The 17,991-nt window shown below is 41.0% G+C and overlaps 1 protein-coding gene across 8 annotated transcripts in view; it reads left to right on the top strand.

Annotated features, from left to right (window-relative positions):
* LOC121286930 (extracellular sulfatase Sulf-2-like) overlaps positions 1–17,991 on the top strand; it is a 369,814-nt gene that overhangs the window by 60,720 nt on the left and 291,103 nt on the right. For 2 of the 8 annotated variants that reach the window (XM_041204230.1, XM_041204229.1), the window contains exon 1: positions 11,014–11,433. The exons of the other annotated variants lie outside the window; for them this stretch is intronic. The gene's annotated coding sequence lies outside the window, so the exon portion shown is untranslated. Of the gene's footprint in view, positions 1–11,013; positions 11,434–17,991 lie in introns of those variants that run through there. 8 annotated transcript variants of the gene reach the window in all.

Consider the following 17,991-nt stretch of genomic DNA (forward strand, 5'->3'; position numbering starts at 1 on the left):
GCTCAATCTTTGTGCCACGCCGTGGGGAAACTGTTTATCCTCACCCGCTAGTTTGTTGTTTGGGAGGCAAGTCCATACTACTCTCCCATCCCATCTACTCCTAGTCCAGATGGAAGCTCATCCTGTTTTATTAGAACAGGTAGAGAGGTTGCCCAGCAGCATGAGCAGAGAACAAAACTGCTAACACAGTTAAATGCGGATCAAAGTGTGTGCATATCAGATCACCACACAAAGGTATGGGTAGAAGGAAAGGTACTGCGAAAGTACACACAGCCACGGTCACAGGAGGTTGAGGTGCAAAATGGACAGCTCCTCGGAAGAAACCATCAGCACATTCACATCACTCATTTGCTGAACCACAGACAAATCAATGACGATGACTCAGACACAGTGTTATTTCAGTCTCAGAGGACAATGCAAGTGCCAACACTACAAGACAAGATGATCCCACAGTGAACAATTCCCAGCAAGAAACATAAACTGAGAATGCACAACCACAGAACACAGCACAGCAACCTGAAAACTACGCAAGAACAAGATACGGTTATATTATACATTCACCAAAGCGTTATCTTCATGTAAAGACTCTATACCAGACATAATCTTGTTATGCATGACGTTCATTGTTATGTTTGTTTTCACAAAGTTTTTTTTATCAAAAGGAAAAATGGGATGTTGTGATATTGTGTGCATGTCAATGCAGACAATGACATGTACCTTTAAGAAGCTGCAGAGTGACACCATTGGGACATCACCATGTGTGAGGCTGGAGTATGAAAGTCCAGCCTCCATGTTAGACGCTCACTATTGTCTGTGCTCTCTATTGCATACATTCACTACTGCCTGTAACCCTTTGTCAGCAAAAATCTATGTACATCTTATAAGTCAGGCATATAGTCAAGTAATCAGCATATGTAGCTGTTAGGACCCAGGCCAGATCAAGGCCTGTGTTGCTAGTAATAAACTTCAGATAATTGTGTTCAACCAGAACCCTCATCATCCTCAATATCTTACTTTGTATAGATAGTACAGAGACAGATCGTTTGAGGTCTACATCGAGATCCTCAAACATGTATGATGGCAGCAGATTGTGTGACATATCACATCAGAAGCTAGATCTGTGCATAAAAGGAATATTGACTGTAACTGTATAGTAGGTTTGGGGTATCTCTTATTTAGCAGTGTATGTATATTGTACAGGATATTGTATCTGTAATGTATAATTACTGATTTAATTCACAGAGATACAAAGCTAGTAAAGTCACAACTACTACAAATGCAAACATATTACAAGTGTTTATCACAAATATGACTAATTGTTACTAATGAGATCAATTAATGTTTAACGTGTAAAGAAAGTGCTAAATAATTATACTGGAAAACATTCAGCAGGAAATATCACTGAAATAAAGTGACCCATTCTGATGCACATGATCCCTATAGTAAGTTTTGTCCACAGAAATTTACTGCACAGAAGTAAGCCAGCTGGCCTATTGTATCTGCTTGCTGGAGCAATGCATAACTCTTACACTTTCCATTTATCCCTCTATCACCCCCTGCTTCAAATTTTCATTGCTTGCCGTTAAGAGATGGTCTCTATGTAACTGTTCCCTCTGTGCAAAGAAACTTCATCCTAACATCACTACCTAGGTCACAATTTTAGATTGATGACTCCTTCCTTACTAACCTCCCAGTGGGAGATAAGAGTCTTTCTCTATTTGTCCTATCTTACTCCATCATCATTTTAAATCTCCTCTTCTCTGCTCCACTGTAAATAGTTCCAATATATCAAGTCCCTCTTCAATACTATAATTTCTCAGACCTGGTATTATTTTGTCATCCCATTATAGATTATGCAGTTCAGATTATTTATGATAGGTTATGTCTAATGGATTTTATGTAATAGGCTATTGATAGATTATGTATGGTAGATTGTGTGATTATATGTAGTAGTTTGTCTACTTTGGTGTTGCACAGGGAGAGTCATGTCCAAGTGTAGTTTTTTATCAAAGGATTTTAGAGGGAAATAGTTTCTCTCTGCAAATGGCACTGAATGTAACAACAGGCAGTCAAGTTGCACACACTGGAGGTGAATGCAAATGTAAGATTTTTAATATTTAAATTAATAGTTAAATTATGGGGTCAAGCACTCCTGGAACGAAGCAGGAAATGTAAATAGTGTAGTTCAGGAAATTATAGGACTTCAGTCTTGATTCTTCATCCATTAATAAAGTAAATTGAAAGGCAATAATTTGATTAAGTAGATTTGACAACTCTATTGCTCTCAATCATTAACCTTCAATCTCATGGTTGTGAACATTATCAGAATTGGAAGTACAATATAAAGTTCTGGAAACGTGCTGAGTATATAAAAAAGTAAAGGCAGATTACTATTGGGAGTAGAGTGCCTTTAACAGAATGGACAAGGCAACCATGAGAGTCTTGATGTAAGGTTGGCCAAAAAGAGCAGAGAATATCTTTCAACTTGAATTATTGCTTTGAGAATGTTTTACAAACAAAAAAATCTACTTAAATGGTGTTAAAAAGACTTTTAAATCTTTGGGACATTGCTCACGGCGATTTAGTGGTTACTCTTGCAGTAAAAGGGTTGTGAGTTCTGGGAGAGGTTCCACGTGATTGATGAAAGGGTTCAGAAAGAGACTGAAGTATTTTTGACTGGTTCTTTGGAAATTTATGTCAGTCAATATTTTTTGCTTTGCTGATCAATAGATGAAAGATATATAATAAAGGCAAAATACTGTGGATGCTGGAAATCTGAAACAAAAACAAAAATAGCTGGAAAAACTCAGCAGGTCTGACAGCATCTGTGGAGGGGAAGACAGAGTTAACGTTTCAAGTCTGTATGACTTCATCAGAGATATATAATATTTAATACATTGTTTGCACCGTTGTGCCTTGTTCCCTCCTATTTCATACCTACATGCTCTTCCTTAGCAACATCAATCGCAAGCACAATGTCAGGTTCCACATGTATAGTAATGATAACTAGCCCGACCTCACGAACACCACCTCTCACCTTTTCACTGTTGCTAATTTTTCACACTGCTTGTCTATCATATGGCACTGGATAAATGGAAATCTCCTCAGCTAAATATTGGGAAAACCATCGTTATTGGGCCTAACCACAAAACCTGTTCCCCAACTACTGACTCTGTCCTTCTCCCTGGCAACTGTCTGTGGCTGCCCAGACTCTTGGAACTTTGTGTCATATTTCACCCCAAGATGAGCTTCCAGCCACTGATATGCTCCATCATTAAGACCACCTGCTTCCTCCTCTCACCTGACTCACCCCTGCCACAGCTCATCTGCAGCTGAAACTCTGATCCATGCTTTTTTTGGTTTCATTTCCAATGCACTGCTGGCCTGCCTCCCATCTTCTACCCTTTATAAGCTTAAGCACATCCAAAACTCTGATGCCATGTCCAAACTCGCATCAAGTTCTGTTCGACCATCACTCTTGTACTCACTTAATTATATTGGCTCATGGTCCAGTAACGACTCAATTTTAAAATTCTCATCCTTGTTTCCAAATCCTTCCATGATGTCACCCTGCCCCATCCCCTCCAGCATTGCCAATTTCTGAAATCTCTGGCTCCTCTAGTTCTAGTCTCTTGCTCATGCTTGACTATAATTGGTCCACCATCCTTGGCCATGCTTAAGTTATCTAGACCCTAAGATGTGGAATTCCTCTCTAAAGCGCTCTCTTTCCTTTTAAGTCACTCCTTAAAACCTTTCTCTTCCATCTGTCCTAGTTTTTCCTGTGTGACCCAGGGTCAGATTTTGTTTGATAATGCTCCAATGGAATGCCTTAGGATGTCTAATTACGTTAAAGGTGCTATATAAATGAAATTTTTCATTGTTATAGCAAATTTTCATAAAATTATGAGATAATTATGTACATAAATGGTCTTTTTGTAACTCACTATGTTCCCCTCATGTCAGTTATATAAGTGGATACGTTTGTGCATATACTGTATAAATGAACAATTGTATGCAATTAATTACAACAATTACTTATGTTAGATAAAATTCTAAACTTTAGCACTACTTGTTTTTAACATTTGTATACAAAAATGTAGTCATCTTTAAAGCAATCAATTGAGTGATTTCATTGATTGTTTACCAATTACTTTTGAATGATTGGTTTTTATGCATGTTAATTCTTGACTAGTAGTTTCCATTGTTTCTTTTCATTGGTTATATTATCTACCTGTAGAGTTATGATTAGGTACTGTAAGATTATGAGGTATAAGCAGCCATTTGGTTGCAAGTGTGACACTTGAAAAGTGATGGCAGCACGTGTACCAAATGTAAGACATTACTTAGACATGAAATATGCAATAAGACCATAAGACATAGGAGCAGAAATTAGGCCATTCGGCCCAACAAGTCTGCTCTGCCATTCAATCATGGCTGATAAGTTTCTCAACCCCATTCTCCTGCCTTCTCCCCATAACCTTTGATCCCCTTACCAATCAAGAACCTATCTATCTCGGTCTTAAATATACTCAGTGACCTGGCCTCCACAGCCTTTTGTGGCAATGAATTCCACAGATTCACCACTCTCTGGCTAAAGAAGTTTCTCCTCATCTCTGTTCTAAAAGGTCTTCCCTTTGCTCTGAGGCTGTGCCCTCGGGTCCTAGTCTCTCCTACTAATGGAAACATCTTCCCCACGTCCACTCTATCTAGGTCTTTCAGTATTCTGTAAGTTTCAATCAGATCCCCCCTCATCCTTCTAAACTCCATCGAGTATAGACCCAGAGTCCTCAAACGTTCCTCATATGTTAAGCCTTTCATTCCTGGGATCGTTCTCGTGAACCTCCTCTGGACCCTCTCCAGGGCCAGCACATCCTTTTTGAGATATGGGGCCCAAAATTGCTCACAATATTCTAAATGTGGTCTGACCAGAGCCTTATAAAGCCTCAGCAGCACATCCCTACTTTTATATTCTAGTCCTCTCGAAATAAATGCCAACATTGCATTTGCCTTCCTAACTACCAACTCAACCTGCAAGTTAACCTTAAGAGAATCCTGGACTAGGACTCCCAAGTCCCTTTGCACTCCAGATTTCTGAATTCTCTCCCCATTTAGAAAATAGTCTATGCCTCTAATCTTCCTATCAAAGAGCATGACCTCACACTGTTGTATTCCATCTGCCACTTCTTTGTCCATTCTCCTAACCTGTCCAAATCCTTCTGCAGCCTCCCCGCCTCCTCAATACTACCTGTTCCTCCACCTATCTTTGTGTCATCTGCAAACTTAGCCAGGATGCCCTCAGTTCCTTCACCTAGATCATTAATGTATAAAGTGAAAAGTTGTGGTCCCAACACTGACCCCTGCGGAACTCAATTAGTCACCGGCCGCCATCCTGAGAAGGACCCCCTTATCCCCACTCTCTGCCTCCTGCCAGACAGCCAGTCTTCTTTCCATGCTAGTACCTTGCCTCTAACACCATGGGCTCTTATCTTACTGAGCAGCCTCCTGTGCGGCACCTTGTCAAAGGCCTTCTGGAAGTCCAAGTAGATAACATCCATTGGCTCTCCTTTGTCTAACCTACTCGTTACCTCCTCAAAGAATTCTAACAGATTTGTCAGGCATGACCTCCCCTTGATGAAACCATGCTGACTTTGCCCTATTTTATCATGCACTTCCAAGTATTCTGAAATCTCATCCTTAATAATGGACTCTAAAATCTTACCAATGATCGAGGTCAGGCTAATCAGCCTGTAATTTCCCGTCTTTTGCCTCACTTCCTTCTTAAACGGGGGGGTTACATTAGCGATTTTCTAGTCCTCTGGGACCCTCCCTGACTTGATTATGTCCTGAAAGATCACCACTAACGCTTCCAGTATCTCTTCAGCTATCTCCTTCAGAACTCTGGGGTATAATCCATCTGGCCCAGGTGATTTATCCACCTTCAGGCCTTTCAGTTTTCCTAGCACCTTCTCCTTGGTAATGGCCACCATACTCACCTCTGCCCCCCGACTCTCTTGAACTTCGGGGATGTTACTTGCATCTTTCACCGAGAAGACTGACGCAAAGTACCTTTTCAGTTTCTCCGCCATTTCTTTGTTCCTTACTACTACTTCTCCAGTGACATTTTCCAGCGGCCCAATGTCCACTTTTGCCTCTCTCTTACCCTTTATATATCTAAAAAACTCTTGCAATCTTCTTTTATATTACTGGCTAGTTTACCCTCATATTTAATCTTCTCCCTCCTTATTTCTTTTTTAGTTGTCCTCTGTTGGTCTTTGTAGGCTTCCCAATCCCCTGGTTTCCCACTGCTCTTCGCCGCATTGTATGCTTTCTCTTTGGCTTTTATGCTGTCCCTGACTTCCCTTGTCAGCCATGGTTGCCTCGTCCTCCCTTTAGTATGCTTCTTCTTCCTAGGGATGAATTTTTGCTGTGTCTCCCAAATTACTCCCAGAAACTCCTGCCATTGCTGTTCCACTGTCTTTCCTGCTCGGCTCATCTCCCAGTCAATTCTGGCCAGCTCCTTCCTCATGCCTCTGTAGTTGCCTTTATTCAACTGTAGTACTGTTACATCTGATTCCAGCTTTTTACTCTCAAATTGCAGGGTAAATTCCATCATATTATAGTCACTTCCTCCTAAGGGTTCCTTCACCTTAAGCTCCCTTATCAAATTTGCCTCATTACACATCACTAAATCTAGAATTGCCTCTTCCCTAGTGGGCTCCACCACAAGCTGCTCCAAAATGCCATCTCGTAGACATTCCACAAATTCCTTTTCTTGGGATCCAATGTGTCCACTCTGCACATCAGGGCTGTTGTAGCATAAAAGAAGTTGAAAAGATGGCAACATATGAATATTTGGCATCAAACAGCATTGTCTACTGTGAAACCTGCTTGTCATTTCATTATTTATGAGCAGCAGTGGATTACAGTCCATTTAGAAAATTGGGAGTGAGTTGACAAATGTAATCAAAAATTAGTCAGTTGATGACATCAAACTTTGACCATTAAGTTTGAAGTCCTGAAAATTACTCTGTATGATAGCAGCAAATGAACACTTAATGTAATCAACAAGTTCCTCTTCATTATTTTAGATGTGTTTACTTATTTATTTGAGCAGAGAAGGGAACTTCATATGCAGGTGTTAAACATTCACATATTAGTATCCCACTAAATAACTTCAAGGCCTGTGTCACTTTATAAAAATTGTTTGATAATATTGCATCCTTGAACTCATTAACTGCTTTGTGTTATGTAAGAGACGGCCTGCAAGCCAGATGAGGACTGGCCATCAGTTTCTTTGATCCACTAATCTTCAGCCAAAACCCCTCTTTACAAACTCAACTGATAAAATTCCCTGAGTGGAAAAGGCTGCATTCCGACTGGTGAATTTTTACCAACTAATGAGCAGCCTTCATCAATCCTCTAAGTCTGCCAAATTTCAAGGGCTGAAGTATTCTGTTTTGCTTCCTGCACTGCCTTCCTGGCCTCAGCCAGCTGAATTTCATGGCCTGTGTTGCAAGTGCTGTACAATTAGCCGATGTACTTTCTTTCTCCAACAAGCTATTAGAAAACAGCTGGCAACAGGGAGAAAATTTCCTTTGGGCCACAGGCTGTGGCTGTAGCATCAGATGTGCTTGTGCAGCTGCAATGAATGGTGGGATGTAGGGATGATGTTTGGGCTCAGCCCCAAGACAGTGTCAGCAACCACACTCAACTTTTTGTTGTGAGTTTAATGGACAGTTAATGTGAAAATGCAGCAACGTCAAGAAACTCAAGGGGTGGTTAAGGCCAAGGTATCACTTTTGTGAAGCCAACAGTGGAGTGGTATAAATTATCCAGCAGCTTGTTTCATAATTCATGGGGTATCCCTGCCTTGCCACATTGCTGGCTGATTTCCACATTAATGAAGGCCTGCATCATTCACACACTGTAGATTTTCTTTTTTTATCAAAGTCTGGATCATTACATCTTTCCTTGATATGTGGACCTATTTATCTACATGTATATATTTGTACAGTCAATCTACGTTACTTTAGAAGGAATATCCATTGAAGTAATCAGATCAAAGTTCTGCAGTCCTGCCACGTATATTCCTGAATAGTGGTGGACAATTAAACAACTAACTGGAGGAGGAGGCTCCATAAAAATCCCTGTATTTAATGATGGGGAAGCTCAGCAAATCAGTGCAAAAGGCAAGGCTGAAGCATTGGCTACCATCTTTGGGCAGAAATGCCAAGCGGATGATCCATCTCAACCTCTTCCTGGAGGTTCCCAACTTCACAGATGCAAGTCTTCAGCCAATTTAATTCACTCCACGTAATATCAAGAAGCAGCTGAATGTAGTGGGCACAGCAAAGGCTATGGGTCCTGACAACATTTCTGCAGTAGTACTGAAAACCTGTGCTCCAGAACTGGTCGTTCCCCTAGCCAAGCTGTTTGAGTACAAACATATATTTGATAATATGTAAAATTGCCCATCCATAAAATTGTCCTATCCATAAAAAGCAGGGCAAATTGAACCTGGTCAATTACTGCCACATCAGTCTACTCTCGATCATTAGCAAAGTGATGGAAGGTGACATCAGTGCTATTAAGTGGCACTTACACAGCAATAACCTGCTCACTGATGCTCAGTTTGGGTTCCACCAGGGCCACTCATCCTCTGACCTCATTGCAGCCTTGGTTCGAATATCATTAAAAGAGCTGAACTCCAAAGGTGAGATGAGTGACTGTCCTTGACATTAAGGCAGCATTTGATGAGTGTGACAGGAGCCTTAGAAATACTGGAGTCAATGGGAATGAGGCAGAAAGCTCTCCGCTGGTTGGAATCATACCTAGGAAGATGGTTGTGTTGTTGGAGATCGACCATCTCATTCCCAGGACATTGCTGCAGTTCTTCAGGGTAGTGTGCTAGGCCTAACCATCTTCAGCTGCTACCTTCCCTCCATCATAAGATCAGAAGTGGGGATATTCACTGATGATTGCAAAGTGTTCAGTACCATTTGTGACTTTTCAGATACTGAAGCAGTGTCCATATGCAACAAGATCTGGACAGCATTCACTGATAAAATGGCAAATAGCATTCGCACCGCACAATGACCATCTCCAACAAGAGAGAATCTAACCATCACCCCTTGATGTTCAATGGCATTACAATTGCTGAATCCCCCACTATCAACATCCTGGGGGTTTCCATTGACCATAAACTGAACTGGATCAGCCATATAAATACTGTCACTACAAGAGCAGGTCAGAAGCTGGGAATTTTGCAGCGCATAACTGAACTCCTGTCTCCTCAAAGTCTTTCCACCATCTACAAGGCATAAGTCAGGAGTGTGATTGAATACTCACCACTTGCCCAGATGAGTGTGGCTGCACAATATCCAGGAAAAAGCAGCCTGTTTGATTGGTAACCCATCAACCACCATAAACTTTCATTGCTTTTTTTTACTCATTCATGGGATGTGGGCATCACTGGCTGGGCCAGCATTTAATGTCCTTGTTCAGAGGGCATTTGGGAGTCAACCACATTGCTGTGGGTCTGGAGTCACATGTAGGCCAGACCAGGTAAGGATAGCAGATTTCCTTCCCTAAAGGGCATTAGTGAACCAGATGGGTTTTTATGACAATTGACAATGGCTTCATGGTCATCATCAGACCTTTAATTCCAGATTTTCATTGAATTCAAATTCTACCATCTGCCATGGTGGGATTTGAAACCAGGTCCCCTGAGCATTACCCTGGGTCACTGGATTACCAGTCCAGTGACAATACCACTATGCCACCACCTCCCCTGTCAGGTCAGAAAATCCCACCCATAGATTGGAACCAGCCAACTTCCTTCAATAAATGTTAAGAAAATTAGAGTTAGATAATAAAGCCATTTCGCATACAAAAGAACATGAAGTATTGAAAGTTGGCCCACCTGGTGTGATCTTTTATAACTCATAAATGGATGTTGCTTACTGGCATTACACAAAAGAGAATAGAAACAGAAGTGTTAAAATAAATACATTTAAGTGTGTTCAATAAAGGAAATGAAATATATTGGGATTTAAAGTTTGTTCTTACAATGGATGACATTTATTCTGAACCTGTTGTGAAACTCAAGTCATGTGGCTTAGTGAACACTAGATGAATTTGTACTTAAAATGCATAACATTGTTTGAATCCATGTGGGCTCCATGTTGATGCTGGTTTTGTCAGTGCACTGTATCTTGCCTCAGGAGTTTCACAGGGCCAATCTTTGAAATGCTACACCAACCACAGTGGCACCCAGTAATTAATTTTGAGACGGGCCATCAAAAGAATTCAGGAAACGTTGTTGCTACAACATTGAACTTCACAAGAGAAGCATGTTGCTTGGAGACATAGATTGATTATATAACCATCCAATTTGTCCGTCTCTATCATACTGCTTGAATATCCCAAGTTGGGGATGCCACTTTGCTGTGCAGTTCACACGCAGAAAACGACCCAGCATCCTGAGGCCCGGAGCCTTCACACACACTCCTACTCAAAGTATAGGTTGCTTTTACATGTGCTTCTGCTGCCTGAGGAAAACAAACACCTTTTGATGTGGTTCTCTGCAGAGTAAAGAGCAATAACATCACCCTTTTTACATGCAGCCAAAGTCTTTGCTACCTTACATGTCAATGGCACTGGCTCATTTACCTTCGTAGTACTATTCCTGATTTAACAAAAGACAATTGTCGTTGAGACTGCGACAACATACATTATAGTTTAACCTTCACTTTCAACACTAGTTATCATGGTGCAAGCTTTATGATAAAGTTTATAACGTTGTTGCACTGCAAAAGCCTGCAAGTAATTTGTGCATCCTTCAAAAAGGAGAATTCTTGTCCAGAATAACAATGGGAGAGGGGGGAGGTTTAACCTTCAATGGTGGGTGGGTGTCAGAGTCCACGGGATAGTGGGGAGGTTCCAACATCAAAAAGTTCTGGTGTGTTAGGAAGCTGCTAACTGCTGCACTTCAGCATGAACAGGAAACCACCGGAACAATCGGGTCTGCGATTTAAATGTGCAAAGAGCCAAATGATTGAAGATTTAACCCGGGATTCTAGCTTTAACAGCCAGTGCGCTGGTTTCTTGAGCTGTCTGGAACTCGCCAGGGTCACCAACGCAAGAGCTCAGCATGGATTGATGGGGAAATTGACCTAGGCTGGAAAGCCAATAAATACTGAACCAGGACAGTTCCTTCCGAGGTTAAGGCTTTTGCTCACAGGACTTCTTCTGAGAGTGCAGCTTTCAAGGCTTTGGAGGTGATTTTCAAGTCTTTGGAGGACATTACTGCTACCTTGGATTTTTTTGACTTTGATTTGCATTTCCTGCTTTTAGTCTTCATAGCAGCATGGAAACAACTTATGCAACCTTTTTTTAAAATTAGCTTTCATGATGATACGCGTCCTTGGCAAGGTCAGCACATTACCAAATTCAAATTTGTGTTAATTTTATTGTTAATGCTATATAGCATAATGACAGACTTTTAAACATCCAAGTGATTTACCCTTGTGAAACTACAAATTAGTTGTCTTCGTTTTCCTATTGCTTCTATGTGGTGCTACCTCTGTGGCCTCAGCAAAGCTAGAGGTAGGCTGTTCATTTTCTGAAATAAAAACAGAAAATGCTGGAAAAACTCAGCAGCTCTAACAGCAAGAAACAGTTAACATTTCGAGTCCATATGACTCTTCTTCAGAGCTGAGCTCCTGACTCGAAACATTAATTCTGTTTCTGTCTCCACAGATGCTGTCAGAGCTGCTGAGTTTTTCCAGCATTTTCTGTTTTTGTTTCAGATTTCCAGCATCCAGTGTTTTGCTTTTATCTGCTCAATTTCTGCTCTGACAGCTGAATGCCTGTGGCTGATGTCCTCTGAATTTTGAGTCCCCATTTCCTTGTGACCTTTTCCCATTTTCCCAGTCATGGCCCAACCACCAAGAGATAGAGAGCACTTTCTGTAATTCAGTGAGGTGTTAGATGGTTAGGGCAAGGCTTTCATCCATCCTACAGACTTTGTCAGACTAAGTGCGCATGCCATTGGTGAGTGTTAGCATGCAGGTGACCACTTGTTCTTTCCATTGATATAGGCATCAGGGCAAAGGCTTGAGGCAACATGGCACTCATGGGAGAGAGCAACTTCTCCAATGGTGTGCAAAGCCTCTGGAAATACTAACAGGACCTCTTGCATTTTCTGCTGCTGCTCCAGAACAGTCCTCTTTGTTGACGTCTAAGGCTCAACATCTGTGACCAGCTGAGCAGAGCTTGGAATGTTCTGCGCTGTCTCATTGGGCTCTCCACTGCTGTCCCTGTCTCCGCCATCTGATGCTGTTCAATTGCAATGTGCACTTCACCATGTGACAAATCAAAAACTTGCTGCAGACCCCGCTGAGCTGGTGGAGGGTGTACATGAATCATGTGATGGTGCTTCCTCAGAGTACGTGACCACCTTCACCTCCAGGACACCTGCTGAATCAGTTCCTATGTCATGCTTTGTAGACCTGTGGGAGATGAAAGCCATGAATTAGAACTGGTGAGGGAAAAGGATTCAAAGTCATCATTATGCAGAGGATCATATTTCAGTAACTGATGACACCAATTTAGCATGAGTGATTGCAGTCTTCAATGTGGATGAATCCTGTCAACAGATATCTGGAAGATCCTCCACCTTCCAATGGCCATGCTCCCTACCACTGTTGATCTCCATGGTTTCCTTCTTTGCAGCAGTCATGGTGATGAATACTGGAATTGGAAAACTACCCCCAGGTCTCTGAAGTTATGTGCTCTCTTTTGCAAGGAAAGTGACTGTGAGAGATGAAATGACAACTTTTGTGGAGGGTGACTGTGAGGGATAGGTGTGAGATGGCAGAAAAACGAGCAAGTATTGGCTGTTCAGATGCTGATATGTAAATGTGCCTTGAGAGAGAGGAATGATTAGAGCTGTGAGATGTGGCAGTCTGAGGAGATGGCTGGATAAGTCAGTGAGGGAATTGACTCTTGAAAGTTGTGTGCCATTCACCTTTACTGCCCTGATGAGGTAATTAAACCTTTTTTGTCACTGTATCCATGATTGTGTGACCGCACTTCAAAGTTACGCTTTCTCTGCAACTTCCAGCTGTGCATACTTGCTCTTGACCTCTTCCTTCCCTCGGCCAGAAATAATATTTTTCTGCAGGTCCTTACAGCCTGCAGCATTACCTCCAGCGATGCCTCCGAATACCAGGAGGGCAATCTTTCCATGTTGAGATTCCATCAGTATACTTTCTGCAATTGTCAGCATAGAGGCAGGATGATCAATTCTGACCCATGCCAACCTCCTTTTTAAATACTGAAGTTTGTAGCAATCGGTTGTGATTTGTGACCAAGCCTTCCCACTCTGGCTGGGAAACCCGAAAGTGTGCTGCTAATGCTGCGTATGTATTAGTCAATTTTGTACAACTTGGAATTGCAATAGACAAGTTGCACACAACAGGACCCCATAAACAATGAGATAAATGACCAGATAATTGTGTTTACTGATGTTGGTTGATTATCTTTGAATATTGAGATTTTCACATCCACTTGCTATCTTATCCAATCTGAACCTTTGATATTGCCTCAAAATATTAATTTCCATAATGAAACAAGTTCACTTAAGAGTTTGTCTTTGGGTGTAGTGTGTTACTCATTTGAGTACTTCCGTCACTTTTGGGCTCTCCCCAGTGCACTAATATTATTTTAGCACTGGAATATAGCTGACAGAGCACTAGTGAAACATTGAACGGTTGCCAGGTGCAAACACTTGGACTTAGATCTGTCACTGAGCAGTTAAACTTTAAGTAATAGTGCATTCACTCAGAAAATAATTGTAATGGTGGAATAATACATATACAAATTGACCATGAAAACTAAGTAAGAGAAAATAGAATGGCTTGCAAGCTCTTTACCCTTATGAGTACAACAGCAATTGATTGCCACTTGCAGGTTGCAGCCCCATGGCTGCAAGTTGGTACAACTGTTGGCAATAGAATGAGCTGGTCTGGAGGTGGAGCACAGTGTAAAAGCAACAGTTGTTCAGGATGGAGTTTTTGGGGAGGGGAGTAATTGAGGGTACTCCAGTTTATGTTTTATATAGAACATCTCTGCTAACTAATCCCATAATAGCATTGTTTGGAATCAAACTAATCTACAGCAAAACTTGCCTGCAGGCAGGAGTCGATGTTATGTGTGGAAGGAGAGATAAATGGTTGACGGAAAGGATGATACAGGAGACTTGTGGGAAGCAAAGTGAAAAGTTTGGGGTATTTTTATTGGAGTAGACTTCACCAGCATGGAAAATAATCATTGTCAAAGAGCTAAGGTTTTTATTTAATTTATTCTCTAGCCAGTTTGCCAAGAAGGTTCCTTTACACAATTCCTTTACATGCTCAGCTGGGAAGTAAAATGGCAGATGTTGACCTGGTAGAGAAAATTAATTAAACTGTGCTGTTTTTAAAATCCTTTTTCCCTTTTGAACTCTGGATTGGGTCACCACAGCAGCTTGAAGAAGTCATTGATTATACATGCAGAATGTTCTATTAATCCAGTGAGTGAGACTTGGAATCAAAACATACCAGCTGGTTCAGGTCATTTACAGTATGAACACCTCCTCCTTTCTCATGATTTACCTCAGTAATCATCTCATAGAGCTGCCAGAGGCTGCTATGATTGCATTAGATTAAAAAAAATAATTTGCCAGGGAAAATTGTTGCAGTCAAAGAAAAAAGAATGGAATTGGTTCTTTTCATGGGACTGTCATGTTGTTTCACCCAGACGCTGCCTTAAAAGATGATGGCACTTAGCCATGCATTCCTGATTAGGATGGGGAGGGAGGATGAAAAGAGGGTCTATGAGAGGTCAATGAATGGCAGGAGAAACTAGAACCAAAGCTTCATGTGTGTGAGCAAAGGCCTGTTGTCTGTTTGTAGGCACAGACATCACAACTGAAACTAGGATTGTCTTGACTCAGGTCAAGCATGCAGATCCCCACCCTTTAAATTTTAATTCTGTTTTTAAGAAAAAAAACCTGGGCTTCTATAATTCTGTTTGCTATTATTGTGCCTCCATACTGAATTTAAAAATGTACAAAAATATAATTCTTTTACACCTTTGTGACTATTTTTAACTTTTTAACAGTTGTTCTTTGAAACAGTCTGCAGCACCTAGCAATTGTCTCAGGTTGCTTTACTGTCCAATTCAAGGAGAGCAAAATTGAAAAATACTTCAGACCTAGTGATCATGGTTCCTTACCTTTAGATCGAGATTTTTGGTGTGTATCCAGTTCCCATCTTCTGAGAAATAGAATTCTACTTGTCCACTATGAAAACTGCTTTTGGTTAGTGGAACACAGCTATCCTTTTCAGTACACAATGAGTTTCCCCAGCATCATTACTAAATGTTTCCAGAGGTGGAAATTTCACTACCTCAAGGCAATTAGTGTAGAGATGACAAACTAAACTTTGGGATATGGAAGAGTTCTGATGTCATATATGCTTCAATTAGAGCTTGAGTTGTCAGCATGAGATCCCTGAACCCTTCAATTTAGCATCTGCTTATTTATTTAAAATTAAGACTGACATTATTTTCCTCCTCCAAATAATTGGAGAAACTGTGAACTTCACTCACTGTTTTGTAAGCAGAAGACTACGCACTAAAGCCCTTCAAATGTAGAATTATTGGTGGAAGGGTTGAGAGCTGAAGAAACCAATAGAAGGTGATTGGCAAAAGAAGCAACATCAACTTGAGGGAAATCTATTTTTTATGCAGCAAGCACCTGGATTTCTCTGCCTGAGAGTGTGGTGAAGGCAAATTCAATCATGACTTTCAAAAGAGTCATGGATAATTATCTGAGAAAGAAAATTTGTAGGGCCACAAGGAAAAGGCAGTTGAGTGGGACTAGCTGAGCAGCATTTAGAGATCCAACAAGGATGTGATGAGCTGTGTGGTTTCCTTCTGTCCTGCACCCATTCTATGATTAGCTCTGCTCTGCTCTTGTCTTACATCTATAACAGGTGGGATTAAGTCAGGCACACAGTGGCACAGACTGAGACTGTCCATCTAAGTTAAAAGAAGCATGTGGAGTCCTTTGTTCTGTTGTGATGTTTCTGATGGTGAGCAAAGGCTGTATTAATGAAATGAGAGCCTAGAAATTTGATGGCACACTGTCCATTTAAAAAGTGTTCAATTTGGTGCCTTGCCTGCCATATTGGTTAGGACTAGTAAGTGTGCAGAGTGCCTACCTGAAACTAGTTTGCTCTCTATCTTTGCCACATTGGTCTGTGAATGCTACAGCATGCTGTGCATGTTGTGGTCAGTTTATCAGGCACTCAACAACTGGACCAGCAGTAGTTGAAAGGCATGCTGGAGAATGCCATTCAAATTGAATGCTTTATATTATTGTGGAGATAAGGGGAATCAGAAGTACTTCTTTCAGTTCCACATTAAAATTGCAGCAGCTGTCAGCCATCCTGTTGGTCTCTCCTGAGGCCCTCTGCCAATATCCATGCAGGCCGATCTTTCTCCTCCCCTGGTACTGTGTTAATGAGGTTGGTGGGCCTACTTGCAATGGTTCTATGGCTAGCCTGTTTGTGTATAGCATGAACTGCACTAGGATCACATTCCAATTTTGACATGATCCAATTTTGAAGCCAATGAGTCCAGAACTCTCCCAAGAAACAAATTTCAGTCCTTAGATATCGCTGGACAAATCCTCATGACTGGGAGGTAATTTTGGGAACTGAAATTATACAATGGGATACCATTGTGTAAATAATAATCCATTTGTCTATAACTCCTCACGCAGCTATTTAATTTAAATTGGGTAACAATTTCACTAAATAGCAGAGGTGGATATTTCAAATGAACATGCTTGTAATCTAGAGAATAATTTCAGCAGTAGTCGCAAAATTGATGCATGACGCTTTTGGTAACTTATGAAACATGATGTTCAATTTATCCAAGATATTTAGCCACAATATTCAAGATTATGTTAACAAAATGTTTTGAGCCTTTCTACTTTTTTCCATATATATGCCTCTCCTCCTTCTGGTACCATGTTCTAAGAGGGTGTTGGCAGCCATGGACTTCCATTGGATTGATCCGTGATTATGCTTGGTAAAGTGCTGCATTGGTTTGTCATTGCCTTCAGAAGAATAGCTGACCAGGGAACTCTCCCACTCTTATTGCCTGACATTGGATTTACAAGCTAATAATCAACCTGTTTGGCCAGATTATGAGTGCACCTTTCATGGCCATCAACTCCTGAAGTGGGACTTGAACCTAGAGCCTCTGGCCTAGAGGTAGGGGATTTTTGGAACTGAAATTAGACAATGGGATACCATTGTGTTAATAGTAATCCATTTGTCTATGATTCTACCCTCCATAATTCTGTTCTAAAGCTGTGTTGCTCCATTACTGTTCTCGCTGCTTTCAAAAGCCTCCAAGTAACTGCTTGGTCATTTCAGAAAGCAGTTAAGAGTCAACCGCATTGCTATGGGTCTGGAGTCACATCTAGATCAGCTAACGATAGCATTAGTGAACCAGGTTTATTAACTAAATTCAAATTCTACCAGCTGCCATGGTGGAATTTGAACCCATGGCCCCAGAGCATTAGCCTAGGTCTTTGGATTAATAGTCCAGCAGTATTATCACTATGCCACCGTCTTTGCCTTGTGGACGATCTGAGTCATTCATCTACATGTGGAGAGTTTATATTAACCAAAGCAGTTCTAAACAATGAATAGAATGATATTTATTACCTTTGGAAATCACCTAATAAAAACAATAACACACTGTGGTATTGTAGAATAAAAGGCTGCTATTGTTCTATTTGGAATGGCTGTTTCTAATGTAGCCTGTGATATCCTAACTTAAATTCTGTTAGTTCTTCATAACCTCCCTGTCACTTCCATGGAGCTTCATGAAGTTTTATTAAAACTTCATAATGTCTCATTATTTCTTTTT

Source organism: Carcharodon carcharias, chromosome 14, assembly GCF_017639515.1.
Source record: "Carcharodon carcharias isolate sCarCar2 chromosome 14, sCarCar2.pri, whole genome shotgun sequence".
Lineage (NCBI taxonomy): Eukaryota > Metazoa > Chordata > Chondrichthyes > Lamniformes > Lamnidae > Carcharodon > Carcharodon carcharias.